Raw genomic sequence first — 16,155 nt, 5'->3', positions numbered from 1 at the left:
ATGTGAAGGATTAAATAACATTTCCTTATTCACTTTTTTCACACCAGTCAAGATTTTATAGACCTCTATCATTTCTCCCCTTAGTCATCTCTTTTCTAAGCTGAAAATTCCCAGTCATTTTAATTTCTCCTCCTGTTTCATACCCCTAATCATTTTAGTTGCCCATCTCTGTACCTTTTCCACTTTTAATATATCCTTTTTGGGATGGGGTGACCAGATCTGCACACAGTATTCAAGGTGTACACATACCATGGATTTATATAGAGGCAATATGATCTTTTCTGTCTTACTATCTATCCCTTTCTTAATGACAGGTTTCAGAGTAGCAGCCGTGTTAGAATCAATGTGGATACAGACTATCTCCCCTTGTAAGTATGCTCACACTTCTTATCAAACTGTCTGTACTGGGCTATCTTGATTATCACTTCAAAGTTTTTTTTCTCTTAATTAATTGGCCTCTCAGAGTTGGTAAGACAACTCCCACCTGTTTCTGCTCTCTGTATGTGTGTATATATATCCCCTCAATATATGTTCCATTCTATATGCATCCGAAGAAGTGGGCTGTAGTCCACGAAAGCTTATGCTCTAATAAATTTGTTAGTCTCTAAGGTGCCACAAGTACTCCTGTTCTTCCTTTTCTTAATGATTCCCAACATTCTGTTTGCTTTTTTGACTGCCGCTGCACATTGCATGGATGTTTTCAGAGAACTATCCACAATGACTCCAAGATCTTTCTTGAGTGTTAAGAGCTAATTCAGACTCCTTCATTTTGTATGTATAGTTGAGATTGTTTTCCAATGTGCATTACTTTGCATTTATCAACATTGAATTTCATCTGCCATTTTGTTGCCCAGTCACCCAGTTTTGTGAGATCCCTTTGTAACTCTTTGCAGTCTGCCTGGGATTTAACTCTCTTGAATAGTTTTGTATCATCTGCAAATTTTGCTACCTCACTGTTTACCCATTATTCCATATCATTTATGAATATGTTGAACAGTAATGCTCCCAGTACCGACCCCTCAGGGATACCACTATTTACCATTCTCCATTCTGAAAACTGATAATTTATTCCTACCCTTTGTTTCCCATCTTTTAACCAGTTACTGATCCATGAGAGGACTTCCCTCTTATCCCATGATGGATTACTTTTCAAAAGTCAATTTAAAAAATTATATTTTTTTAGAAATCTAGACCTGTTATGTGTTTCAGTGTTACTTGCATTATCCTTATGTTAAATTTGCATTATCTTAACAAAACATTTACTGTATTCATATATCTTTTATATATCTCATCGGCCCTGACACACACACCCTGTACATTCGAATACCCCCCCTAATTTCAATTCCTGGGGAAACCATTGCTCATATATACGCCCAATTCCCATGGAAGCAAATAGGAAGTTAGAACGTCAGAGGTCTGAATTTTGCAAAATATATTTTGGTATGAACACTGGCTGCTTGAACTGGTCTGCATGGTCAAACCCTGGATTCAATAAAACTATTTTCCATTGCATGTGTTTCCCTATCTTTGAAAATGTAGTTGGTAGAAAAACATAAATATGAAACAGGCCATCTGTAAAAATCAATAAAACATTAATTCATGCATAAAGGAACTACAAACGCTCCAAAAGCAGGGATGAATACTCATGATGGCCATAACACCTATTTAAACAAACAAACAGACTAGACCACACCCCTCCAGCTGCAAACAAAGGGGGCCCTCCATAGCACTGTCCTTCCCACCCATTCCTGGAATCCCACAGAGGGCTCTCTACAAGGCCAATATCTGCAGAGGCAGGTATGGGGTAACCAGTGGGCAGATCTGCATTGGATGAAAAAGAGTTAGAAGTGGGGCTTGTGACACAAACACTGTGGGACTGATTCTCCACTTACACTGGAGGAACTCCATTGACATCAGTGGTAGTGTTCTCAATTTACATTAGTATAAGTGAGAGGAGAATTTGACCCATTCTCCCCAGGGCAGTGCCATGGAGATGAAGCAAAACCATTATGCATATAGCCTAGAGTGATATTACTTTTCCAGGGAGACCCTCGGTGATGCATCAGTGGAAGCTGTAGATAATGATCAGAGGCAGTATGCTAAGAACCCAAAACCAACATGGAGATATAGGGGCCGTGTGTAGCTGACCCTTGTCTACCACAGGTGCTCCAGGATACAAGAAGTGTAGGGTCTTGCACCCAAAACCCTGATGGAACAAAATGAGGAAACTCAGAGCAAAGTGGCCTTGAGTAATTTTCTAAAGAAAATCTTTTGCCTTCAAAACAAAGACCTTTAAAAATGTCAGTCTAAGAATTTAATATTGACTGTGTTAAACAACTAGCAAATACCAACTCATCCAGGTCATTTTTATTGAAGATGCTAAAAATTTAGATTAAGGCAGTACATCTGTGATATTAGTTTGAACCCATAAACTTGATTGGGTAGTTAGAGAAAATTAATAAAATCTAATTTTAAACAATAGATTTTGTTGAAATCAAAATCATAATCAACAAAAATTTGAAATTATTAAATGTCCCTTAACAAGTAAAATTCTTCAATGGTTAAAAATTATTGAAGGCTGTAGAGAACACATCATCCAGTAAGTTCATCTGCAACAACTTTTATTTACATTTAAGCAATATGTAGATGCTGAAACATCTGTCTCAGCCTAAGCTAAAGTTCCACTGAAGCTAATTTATAATTAATGCATCCCATGTATAACTGCTCAAATTGCTGCCCACCTGTAGCCAGCACAGAATATTTTACATTAAATGTATTGCACCAATACGTATCTTAATCATAATATTATTGTGGAAACCAAAATATGCATTTTACCACTATGAACAATGATGTATATGAACAGATTAGTTGATCATTTCTCTCATAATGATCCACATTGTCATTCCAACGTTATACAACCGATAAAGGAAAAAAAAGGGTAGTACATGAAATCAGGCAACATCAAAGCCTTATTTTGTCAATATTTCCTCATTCCCCCCAATCCTTTCTGATGTCATCCCTCCTGTGTCATTTCTTCTGCAATATTGCAAGGTTCCTGAGACGGGATTTGGAACCATGCTTTTATTCTGTCTGTAAAGCTTCATGCATACCTATTGCACTGCCTATAAATGATAATGTTCAGCTGGGGCCAAATCTCAGAGAAGGCGATGACAAAACTTTTGTTGCTTTCAGTTGATCAGGATTTGACTTATGAGTTTGACCCTGTAAGGTGCTGAGAACAACTAGCTCCCGCTGGTTTCAGCCCCAGTTCAGGAAAGCATCCAAGATGCATTTGGCCCCTCTCAGGATCAGGAACTAAATGCATGTAAGTGCATAACAAATGTATATTATCTACTCTCTGGCATCAGCTGATTATTTTTTCAGAATGAGGAATAAAAAACCTAACTCCACACATCATGTACTGAAAATTGCATAATAAACAGTTGCAAAATGAAACCTTACTTGATATCATATCTATATTGTTGTAAGAGCCAGATTCTCAGCTGCAGGACTGGCTCTAGGCACCAGCAAACCAAGCACGTTTTTTTCGTTTTTTGGTTTTTTTGCTTGGGTGTGGCAATAAACCTAGAGCCAGCCCTGCTCAGCTGGAGTAAATTAATGTAGCTCTGTGGCTTTCAAAGGACTTATGCTGATTTACACCAGCTAAGGATATGGCTCATCATATTTATAGTGTTGTAATGTGTGAAAAAAATCCATAACTTTCCATCCCAGATCTGGATAAAAGCATTGAAGGACTGGATACTACAGCTTACTGCTATGCCAATAATATTTCTATATGGCTAACAGAGAGCCTGCTTCTGCTCTTATTGGAATTGAATGGGATTTTTCTATGGCCTCCACTGGGAACAAGATTGGGCCATCTATGTCATTCAATTACATTATAACTGCTAATGTACTAAAGTAACAAATTTAGCTAATTTATCATTATCAGTAATAAATGCTAAATTCTGCATCCTTGTTTTCCACATTTTTTCTCACTATGAAAAGCTCTGAAAATGGACTCATTTGGGGAAAGGTTTATGGATAACCAGCTGTAATTTTTATTTTTTTTCCTAAAGTGGATTGGAAAATTTATTTCAGCACTTTAGAGTTTGATGTGTGAACAAAATTCTTACTCTTGCAAACTGAAAAAAAAGTTACACTTTACTAAGGAAAATTTGCTGCCGCAAAATGCCTGCTGATTCACTGCTGTTCGCCCCATAGTGTTCATTTAGATAAGTGCTGCTATAGTGATTTAGTTCCACCTCGCAGGATAATGTCTCTCAATTTTATTTCTGTTCCTTGCCCAGGCTTGTACTGAAAGATAAATATCTGAAAATCAAAGAAAAATAAGGCATTGACTTGAAAAATTAAGTGAGTAATGCACTGTACTGGGATGTGTACTAACGTGTTGTACATTAGTCTGTGTAGACCCTTGCTAGCGAACACTAAAGGTTCCCTGGTGCACTTTAATATACTAATGTTTCAAATGGCACTACATTAAAGCACACCAGCAGGGTCTACACAGACCAATTACTGCACATATAGTGTGCTTTAGAAAACACTTCCTCATGGAGCATATTACCTCACTGTGTAGACAAGCCCTTAGCGGTACTGGATGAAGTTTTTTTGCAAAGAACGTTTTTTTACACCTCCCCGCATTGTCTGATAGAATTAAATTAAATTAAAATTAAACTACATAAGCAAATTCAGATACATTTTCTATTTCTCACTAAATGCAAATGAGCCAGAGTTCTTTACCACCAAACTGATTGATCTCAGAGAAAGGTTTGGTCAATTGATCTGAACACAGGTCTGAAAGTCAGGAACTCCTGGTTTCTACAGGTAGCTCTGCAAAAGGCTTCCTCTGTGGTCTTAGAGAAGTCACGTATAATAATGGGACTACTCATGTGGGATCTGGGCTTTAATTACCCTCTGCAGTGAGGTTCCACTTTGACAGAAGATTTCAAAGACAGGTAAAAATGAATAGATGTCTACTTGTGGACGATGTCTAAAGCCCTCAACATTCCTGGAAAGCAAACCCAACTCAATGGTTATTTTGATTGCAAGCTCTCTGGGGCGGGGCCATCTTTTTGTTGCATATTTGTATAGCACCTAGTACAGTGGGGTCCTGGTTCATGAATGGGAGCAGCATCAAGCCCTAAATGCAGCATGGAACCAAAATTGTTTGTTTGATTCCAATTTCTATCTAGCATAATGGGGTTCATTTCTCACCCCGGTGCACCTCCTCATGGCTCACCTGGGGATTAGCTTGCCAGGTGGATGCCCCTTCCGGCGGGGGAGGGGGGGGGATTGGATGCCCCTTCCTGCAGTTGCCCAGCCCATTGTCTCAAACTCACTCTCCAGGACTCAGGGTAGTCTTCTTTGTGACTCCACCCTTCAGCCAGGTCACTTTAGTTCTCCCTTTCCGGGGGTCTATCAGTGTCTCTCTGGACAAACTGTCCCTCTGCCATTCCAAGCAGTCCTCCATTCTAAATCCAAGGCTGTGCCACTTCCCTAGTGCAGGCCCACCCCCTATTCTAGGTCCCAGCTCAAGGATCCTATGTGCCGCAGTTAAAGTCGACTTACTCCCAGAGCTGGTTGCTACTTCCCTAGGCTCTGTCCTCTTTCTAGCCTTTGGCACCTCTGGGTTCCCACCTGTCTGAACTTCCTCCAGTCCCTGTGGCTACTTTCCCCTTTAGCTTTAATCTCTAACAAACCTGCCTCCTGTCGGGGAGTGACTGCAGACATTTCCACCTGCAACCCCCTTCTGTTGTCAGCTTCTTAGCTTTATAGAAGTCCACCTGCTCCTGCTCAGGTGAACTTTATCCTTAATTAAGCAGTATTGACCCCCGGCTCCCCTCCAGGTGCAGTCTATGTGGTTAATTGGCCCATCTAGCCTATCTTAACCCAGGAGTGGTGTGGGGATGAACAACGCATCACACTAGTCAATAAGCTCTTCCTGCATTTGTGGCAAATGGAAAGCCATGGTCTTCACACTAATTGATCTAGTTTGCTTATCTGGTGTCAAAGAGCTGCTGCTCATATGCTGATCTGGCCCTTCGTGTGTATAGTGTTGTAATTTATGAAAAAGTCCATAAACTTCCCAAGAGGTAGAAAAGTGATAGATGGTGAAAAAGATTTTTGAAAGAGTTGTCTACAATAGTCATGGCTACAGAATTGTTCTAGTCAAATAATAGCAAAGCTGAGGATGAAGTTTCACCTCCTTGCTACCACAATTTACTGAAGGAGCACTGGTTTCAGAGTAGCAGCTGTGTTAGTCTGTATCCGCAAAAAGAACAGGAGTATTTGTGGCACCTTAGAGACTAACAAAGGGAGCACTGTATATTATAAGAACAACAAGAAGTCCAGTGGCACCTTACTAAGGTGCTACCAGACTCCTTGTTGTTTTTGTGGATACAGACTAACATGGCTACCGCCTGATACTGTATATTATAGTCATAGCTCAGTCATGGAAGTTTTACTGATCAGCTCACAAGCAGACTAGAATTAATCTGAAGGCCTCAAAGACAATTGCTTTTCATTTGCCACAAACAAACATAATTTATTGACTAGCTATAAATTGGAGTCAATCAAAAAAGATTTTGGTCACATCCTGCCTTTAGGGTTGATCCTGATCCCATTCAAGACCGTGGAAAAGTTCCCATTAACTTGACTGGACTTACAAACTCCAGTTCACTGGAAAGTTTGCTGACTGCTTTTGAAGTCAGTTAAAATGAGTTCCCTATCCAAAGACTGGGGTCCTGCAAGATCTAGCTCTGATGTTGTAATAAGTGCTGGAGAAATGCCATTAATAAATCTAATGATGCTGAAGAGGACAGTTTGCTTGGTCATTCTGGTTAAGAAACTCAATGATCAGTCAGCTGTTCAGGAGAACCTTGAAGAAAGGGAAGGAAAGACAAAGAATAAAGGCAAAAGGAACAAAATAGAGGCAAGGAGAAGACAATTAAGAGCCAGAGAAGGAGGAAATACACTGTGTTAATACTGAGCTAGCTGACTAGGAGACCAATAAGTCTTCTCATAAGGCTGGAGATTCACACAGTCTGCCTTATCCACTAATTTAAGTTTACAGTTAGGCAATTTGTTATTAGCATTTTATAAGTTGCAAATGTTAAATAGATATGGGTAATGATCCAGGGACAGTCTTTTTGAAGCTGACAGAGGAGATATGCTGGGAAGGACTATAAGAGTTAATACCCCTAGCTACCCTGTGTATATATATATATATATATATATATATATATATATGCTGTTGATTAATTATTATTAATTATTGAAATCCTGGTCTTCACTAGCTAAGAATCCCTTCTCATAATTTGTAATTGCTATCTACCAGGCATACATTCTGGATCACTGCTCAAAGTGAATGATTCCGCTATTTTATATTTCTTCTCACATTTATCAAAAAGGATTATTTTATCATTCCCCGCACCATTTCATGGAAATAACAAAGCTGTAATTATTCACTAGATCTTGAAAAGTTTGACACTTTTTATAACTACAAGTCAACCAAATTGAATTTCCCTCCAATTTATGTGAAATACAGTAATTCCAGGACCAGCATAAAATCTTATATGAAATGCTTTGCCCACAGGACACTTTTACAGCTGTGTTAAACCTCTGAAAGACAGTATTAGAGACCTGTAAGTATAAAAGTAGGAACGGCAACATGTTAAGACAGTGCAGATACAGATACTGTAGATAAAAATTGTAACAAGTGTGCTTTGCAGTAGTCCTTCCAAAGTAAACTTCAATCCACATGTCCAATCAATCTGCACTCACAGCAGGACCTAGGGAGAGGGAGGGAAAGGTGACCTGCATCACTTTTATTCCTATTCCCTGTGACCAGCCAGGAGTTGGTTTTGTTCCAAATGCAAATTAGAGCAGCCAGAGTATTGTATGTCACTGTGTGCTTTTCCCACAAACACAAGAGATGGGTTTATGCAGCCTCTGGAATTATGAGAGACATTATCCTCCACACAGTGGGGTAGTCAGGGCCGCCCAGAGGATTCAGGGGGCGTGGGGCAAAGCAGGGGAGCTGCAGCACTTGTACTCACCCGGCAGCGGTCTGGGTTTTCGGCAGCATTTCGGCGGAGGGGGGCCCCTTCAGTCGCTCCGTGTCTTTGGCGGCACTGAAGGGCCCCTGGCCGCTGAAATGCCGCCGAAGACCCAGACCATCACCGGGCCAATTACATTGAAATAAGGCAATCTGGGGCTGTTAGAAAGGTGATCCAATCTATCACCTCCAGAGAAAAGGAAGAGCCTAAAAGATTTAAAGAAAACTTAGTTTGATAGCATCCTGTCTCGAAAGAACTCACTTATAGCTGGGGTGTAAAATCCTCATTTCTGTATTGTTCTATCACTGTAGTCTCCACTTCCCTATTGTTTGTCTGTATAATCTCTGTCTGGTTCTGTGATTGTTTCTGTCTGCTGTATAATTAATTTTGTTGGGTGTAAACCAATTAAGGTGGTGGTGTAATCATGTTACAATATGTTGGGATTGGTTAGTTTAAATTTCAATAAAATGATTGGTTAAGATATAGCTGTGACGAACTGGGCCTGTTCTTGCTGGGGTGTGTGAATGCTGACAGGGAAGTGTGACTAGGATGGTCTGCATCGGGGGATGGGAGTCTACCCCAGGGAACATACCTGAGCTTGTAACATGAGAACCCAGGAAGGGGTTGAAGGCCAGGTGACTCCGGGGGCCCGGGAAACTGAACAAAGGCTGTGGGAGGGGTCGCTGAAAGCAGAGTGCTGGAAGCAGGCTGGAGAGATGGCTGGGAGGCAGGGATGGCTCTGACCCCCCAAGGGGGGTGGGCTGGCATGCCCTGGGACCCCAAGCTGGACCTAACTGAGGGGGGCCCTGTTGTCTGTGCCTGCAAGACCTGTCTTGGACTGTATTCCTGTCATCCAAATAAACCTTCTGCTTTACTGGCTGGCTGAGAGTCATGGTGAATCGCAGGAAGCCGGGGGTGCAGGGCCCTGAGTCCCCCAATACTCCGTGACAATAGCTAAGCAGAACTCAAGTTTTACTGTATACAGTAGTCTGCAGTCAATCAGGAAGTAAAGGGTGGGGGCAATGGGGCCTGGGGCAAATTGCCGCACTTGCCCTTCCCCCTCTGGGCAGCCCTGCGGGTAGTGTGACTTCAACTTGCCTGCTTTATCATGAAAATGCGACCCCCAAAAGAAGGAATGAAGCTGACCAAGACTCCCTTTCCAGGGAAGCCGTAGATACTTCACATACCCCAGAAATGTCCAATTTACTTATGGGTAACTAATTATTCTGGTTGTTCCAAATTACACCTATCTGTGTCAAGCACAACAATGTTTTTCTTCAAGATTAATTATGCAGAACAAAACCTACCATTAATTAATTTTATTTTGCAGCCACCTCCATAAACTTTGGCTTGACAATTACCATTTCAAAGAAGGAAATTATCTATCATCCACCAACACCAATCAGTATGTTGAACCACATATCAAGGTTAATGGTATAAAGCTATCTAGGGAGATGAAATGTACCTGTTTTGAAAAGGTCTTCCCTAGCAATGATTTAACAGGTGAAAATGTAAAACCACATGTCCCTAAAGCTCCTGTATATGTGCATTTAGTCATCTACCTAATCATGTGTAGAAGCAACATGGTGTGTGCCTTTGTACTGTACAAAGAACAAACTGTATCATGCAGTGCTAGTTTCCACCTATTCTATTGTTACAGCAGTTATCTGGTGAAGCTGTCACACAATCTTCCACGTTCATTTTCTGAGGGTGCAAGCAAGTTTTATAACCCCACTTAAACTATTACCCACACTTAAACCCCAGAAGCACAGGTCTCAAGGTGAGTAAACGAGCTACATTCCTGGAATGCTGAGAAGTATCAAAATTGGCTTTTGCTGCCTTCAACAGCAAACTTAGGTTATGTGGGCAGATTTTTTGGCTTGTTCAGACAGCCAAAGATATAATGCCTCCTTCTCTTAGAATGGGCAGGACGTTCAGCTCCCAAGAGCAAAACCATGCCACTAAGAGGGCAAGAGCAACACCCCAGAGAGAGCACCGGCAGACAGAGAAGGACACTGAAGGAACTGCTTATAGGGATGGACAGGAGAAACCAGAAGCAATTTGAATTCCTCGGGGCACTGGAGGACATGTCTCTTCAGCAGGAGGACACAGATGAACTGATTCATGGAGATGGAGACACAAAATAGGGATGTCACACTGTCTAGAATGGCTCACTACCATGAGTGCCTACCTCAGGGCAGACTGTCAGAAACAAGGTAGACATCCCAAACTGGTGGGGTGGTCTACAATTATATTTCACAAGCCAGCAACAAATGTGAACTCCTGGATCACAGTAACAGCCTTACCATGGAGTAACAGAGAGTTCCCTTAGACTCTCCAGTCTATCTTACCCCCCAAACTGGACTTAGAGATAAATGGTCACTTACACCAAAAAAATCACAACACATTCAGGTTGCTTCCAGGCCCAAGAGACCAGCCACTTACCCCAGGTCAGTTGGTACCCTAGAACAGGGATGGGCAAACTACGGCCTGTGGGCTGGATCCAGTCCGTGAGCCATTTAAGCCAGGCCGCAAGCTCCCGCTGAGGAGTGGGGTCGGGGGCCGCACCAGCGGTTTGGCCCCACTCTGGTTGGGGCATTGGGTTGGGGTCCACACTACATGGCTCGGCCCCGCTCCGGTACTCCAGCCGGGGCGCAGGGTCGGGGGCCGCACCACATGGCTCCTGGAAGCCACAGCATGGTCCTGCTCTGGCTCTTATGTGCTCCAGTGGCCCCCTCCAGTGCTCCAATGGGAGCTGCAGGGACGGTGCCTGTGGATGGGGCAACGTGCAGGACTGCCTAGCTGTGCCTCCACATAGGAGCCGGAAAAGGGACGTGCCACTGCTTCTGGGAGCCACTGGAGGTAAGCGCCGCTCGAAGCCTGCACCCCTGAGCCTTTCCCCAACCTCCTGATCCCCCTTTCCCAGCCTTTCCCAGCCCTGATCCCCCTCCTGCTCTCCAGATTCCTTGATCCCAGCACCCTCCTGCACCCCAAACACCTCATCGCAAGCCCCACCCCAGAACCCGCACCCCCAACTAGAGCCCTCCCCCCATCCCACACCCAATCCCAATTTTACAAGCATTCATGGCCCGCCATACAATTTTTATTCCCCGATGCGGCCCTCGGGCCAAAAAGTTTTCCCACCCCTGCCCTAGACCTTACACCAAAGACAATGCTTGTAGCCAATCCTGTAATAAAACTAGCTAATGGTTTGTTAACTAGGAAAAAGGAATACGAGTTATTTACAGGATTAAAGCAAACAAACATATACACACAAATGAGTTACCAACGAAATCCTAAGAGTGACAGAGCTGCAGTGATCTGTCAATTCAAAAGTGTCTTTCAGGGCAGACCCAGGAGGCAGCCCTGGGGGGATCTTTGGGTTCAATTTAGAGTCTCTGGCACTGTCAGAGTTCAACAGCCAAAAAGATGGAAAATTTTCCTGTGATTTTGTTTTATTTCCTTCATTCAGTTTCCAAGTCCACAAGATGAGCTTCCTTGCATGTAGCATTTCCCAGGTGAGCGAGGGCAATTAACCAATCCTTTATATTGCAATGTTCCTTGATGGCCCATTTAACTTTGATAGAACTTCTGGATGGGCAGAGAGAGACAGGGTTATTCCCGTACCTGTGTTCACAAGTTCAAGAGCAAACATTTTCAAAAAGTTATAAAGCAAAACGTACATATTTTCGTATAGCATGGCATACAGACATTGCAAGTGAGTTTAATGCACACAGCAACTTACAAGTATTTCATAAAGTCTAAACACTAAATACGTTCTTATAGGACTAATACCTATTTTGAGCAAAACTAACATGCAGGTGAACTGGTCTGGTCTCCAGCTATGAGTTTGTTAGTTCTTAGCTTATTTCTGCAGCCTTGGCAAGAGCTGGCAACTGGCCTGCCGGCGTCACAAGGGAATGGGAGCATTCACTAACGGAGAGGCTCATTGAACTGGTGGCTGAAAGAGTGGATGTCAGCGTGTTGCTGAGGCCTCAGAACCAGCCCATCAGCTGCTGCCTCGTCCTCCAGCTGCCAACCAGCGTGCTGCTGAGCCAGAGAACCCCCTCAAGGAGAATGCTGAACCAGCAGGAGTAGCGGAACTCCACCAAGTACCAGCCACCAAAACCTTTCGCATGAGACATCCCTGATTGTCACTAAGAGTCATTTTCTCCCTTCTCATGAAGATGGGAAGGAGACAGCTGCAAAGATATTAAACTGTACAGACTTTCTTGGTTGTGAGCAGTTACTTTGGTAAAATAGGTTGTTCTGAATTCAAAATCTTTCCATTAAACCTTCTACTTCATCCGTTAATAAATATTTGCTTTGTTTAACTGTGTATTGGTCCTCTTGCTAATGATGAGCTGAAAGTGGTTTTTTGTTCTTGAATGGGCCACAAGCTTCCTACCTCATGTATGGTTTCAGAGTAGCAGCCGTGTTAGTCTGTATCCACAAAAAGAACAGGAGTACTTGTGGCACCTTAGAGACTAACAAATTTATTAGAGCATAAGCTTTCGTGGACTACAGCCCACTTAGTCTCTAAGGTGCCACAAGTACTCCTGTTCTTTTTACCTCATGTATGGAATTCTATGTAAAAATCTGGCGTTCTCATAGTGCAAATACTATAATGTCTCCTCCCACATCCCCTCCACAAGGTTCAGAAATAATTTAAGTCATACAGACACATGGATGGGGAAAGTGCAGTGTATGCGTCATGTGCATTAAAAAGTACTGCTATTTTTCTATGTAGCAGATGTCTAAAACACAAAATGTTTGATCTCTTAATGGTTTGATTGTTGAAAATCAAAACCAAAGAACAACACCAAAGAAAGAGGGAACATACTGGCACTTCCCTCTCAGAACCATCACTCCATTCCAAAACCTTAAGCAGTTTCAACCAATGTAGGGATTGGTGCTCTGTAATAGCTCTTAATTGCACCTAGCACAGCTGATAAGTCAAAAAATACAATGGCTGCAATACTCCCCCACAAAAACAAACCATCATTAAATAAATGTAAGTGCTCCAGATAAAAGATGTTTCTAAAGAAGCATGAACAGTGAGGGCAAAAACATTGCATGCTGACCACATAACTCATCAGTCTCCTTCGACAGCACAAACCCATCCCCTGCTGATAACCCAATGGAGATGCCCTGATATGATGGTCATTAATGTCAGCAATGTCATACTAGCAAACAGTTCATTACCTTTGGCTACAGGGAAACATAATATGCAGTCCATAATATGTACTGGTATTCCCTCGTGTGCATTTCCAGCAGTTTTACACCATATGAAGGTGTCCCTCAGCACAGGGACATGTCATCCTCTACCTCCCTGCTGTTCCAAGGTGTGTGCCCATATGGCATCCCTGATTTCCCTAGCCTGCTGGGAAATAGGACCTGTATGCATGTGCCTGTACAGAGTTTGTAAACCAGACTATCCTGAACCCACTCAGGATGGAAATACTCCTCTTCACCCTCACAAATACTCTGTACTGTGCAGCAGGTGACAGATGGGTGCATAGGCAGAGCCAACAAACTTTCAGCATACCAAATGTACACCCCATGACCAGTGTTCCCTCTAATTTTTTCCACCCATGTGCAGAATGAATTTTGTTATGTGCACCATATCAAGGTATGTGCGGATGTGCGCCACCAGCAGAAACAAAAAAAAATGGAGATATAATATATATTTTTAGAAAATTACCATAAGGATACTTATTCCAGCCAGGACAGGTAAGGCATTTTAGAACTCAGTACTCAAAGAATTAAATTTAAGTGTAAGAGAGAAATAAAAATTATGAAATTCATAGATCAGTCAAAAATCTAAAATAACACCCTTTGAAAGAAGTATCAAGTAACAACAACAGTATGTGTTGGGAGGTGTGTGAAAGACAGAGTGTGTGTGTGTATGTGAGTGAGAGAGAGAGATACTGCCCCTTTAAGTATGCTGCCCTTTTAAGTAGATTGGCACTCAGCAGTCTGAAGCCTGCTTGTTCAGACACAGCAACAGTTGCCAGCAAGTTCTCTCCATCCTGAGCCCTGTCCATCCCCCCCGCTCTCTGGAGATGAGGTACAGGGGTGGGGGGAGGGCAACACCCTGACATCAGTGCACCCCTCCCCGCTCTGCACAGCAAGCAGGAGGTTCCTGGGAACAGCTGGCCAGGGGCTCCAAGGCAGAGGGCAGGAGCAGTGCAGCCGTTGGGGGAGGGACACCTGAAGTGTGTGGCACTTGATAGTTTGCTGGGTGGCTGTGCAGCTTAGAGGGAACTTAGTCCATGACCATTCTACAGCTACTTAGCTAGTAAATGAAGTCTGTTTTTCTAAAGTCATTGATGTTGGGGTATGGTTTTGTGAGCCAAGGCAGGAGCAGATATTTGGGATCCCCAACATAACAGTTGGCACAGAAACTCAGTACAGAACCATTTGTGGGAAATAAAGTCCCTTCTTCATCCTTAAAGTACAATCTTGATCTCCTCAGACCCCTGTTATAATGAAACTTTTTGGTATTTCCCACATTCGTAATCATGAATCCGCCTGCATGAACTACTACACCTGGCAGAACAATTGAATAGTAACCTGTTTGGCTTACATCCTGACTTGACCCTTTTGCTGGGCAAAATATTGGTATATGAGTGCCATCGATAGCCCCTGCACAGTTTAGAAACCACATCTTTTGAAATCCAGCTATTATTTCTAGTTCTTATTACTAGTATTCTATTATTATTTCTTCTTATCTCCACCCTTGGGGAAATCACAGTGTTAATTGCCTCACAAAACTGCACAGCCACAACCCTGACAGTGGACTTTCCAACTACAAAGTGGTTTGCCACAGCCCTATCTATAGCTGTCTGGTGTAGCCAGCTTCAACAGGGCAATAGCAACCCACTTCTAAACCAGTATGGCTTCCCTGAATTGAGTGCTGTGGCACTGGATGATTGGTACAAGCTCGTCACACAACTCCATGAAGATCTGTTTCTTCATTTGGAAGTTCTGAACCCTCTAGTCACCCCAAGTTTCCAAAATGATGTGATCCCATCACACCACGCTGGTTCTCCTGCACCAGAAGTAATGGCCAACCAAAAAGCATACCATGACAATACTGGCATACACCAGATCTGTACAGTATGAGTTAATTAATTGTCATTGAACCTCATGATCAATGTATCAAAAAGTCCTGCCCAAACTCCATCCAGAATGCCTATATGCCTACTGCACTGCATAATCATTTGTCTCACAACAAATAGCAGGGGTAAAACTAGATCATCATCCATTCCAATTGCTCCATGTCTTCCACCCAGTTTTGCAGGGAATAAGTGTGCGGGACAACATGATCAGGAACTGCATCAGCAAATGTTTGAAGGCAGGGGACAGTACCGACAACACACAGCAAAGTGGTCGCTGTTGCGCTCAGAACCCTGGGATATCACCCCTGAAATGGAAATGTTAATGTCACATAATTGCGGCAGTGTGGACGCGGGTATACACAGAATTATATGTCGAATACTGGGGGCAGGTACGGGAAGCACATGGGAGCATTTACATGATTCATTACTCAGGTATGTGCACAAGTGTAATGCTGTGTTATTGTTGGATCTGGGTCTTACAAGGTTCTGGGGAGAAAAGTAGCTGTGGGAGCCATGGGAGAGTTTGCTCTCTGCCTTGGACTCTGATTAGCATCAATTCTTGAGGCAGCGTCACGCACCATAAATTGCGCATTGATGTTGGGCTGAGATTCCTAGAAAGAGGAATTGTGCTGCATGCTATTTGATCATTGCATTGCAGTATTGATATATGCGTGTAAATACAGCAAGTTACAGAGAGTATGAACAGACTCTACATCAGTGATTCCTCCTCTTCCACTGGAAAGCCAACTTGCAAGTCCCTGTACATCACTACTACTCATCAGAGGAGCTATAAAGGTGTCAGAACAGGATACTGGTGTCAGACAAGGGAAACATTATGCTGAGGAACAGACATCACAATTACAATTAGTTGTTACAAATCTAATCTGAACAACACACACACACACACACACACACACACACACACACACACACACACGAGATCTCACCAATGG

This window comes from Malaclemys terrapin, chromosome 2, assembly GCF_027887155.1.
Source record: "Malaclemys terrapin pileata isolate rMalTer1 chromosome 2, rMalTer1.hap1, whole genome shotgun sequence".
NCBI lineage: Eukaryota > Metazoa > Chordata > Testudines > Emydidae > Malaclemys > Malaclemys terrapin.
Note: the sequence above shows the minus strand (reverse complement) of the source record.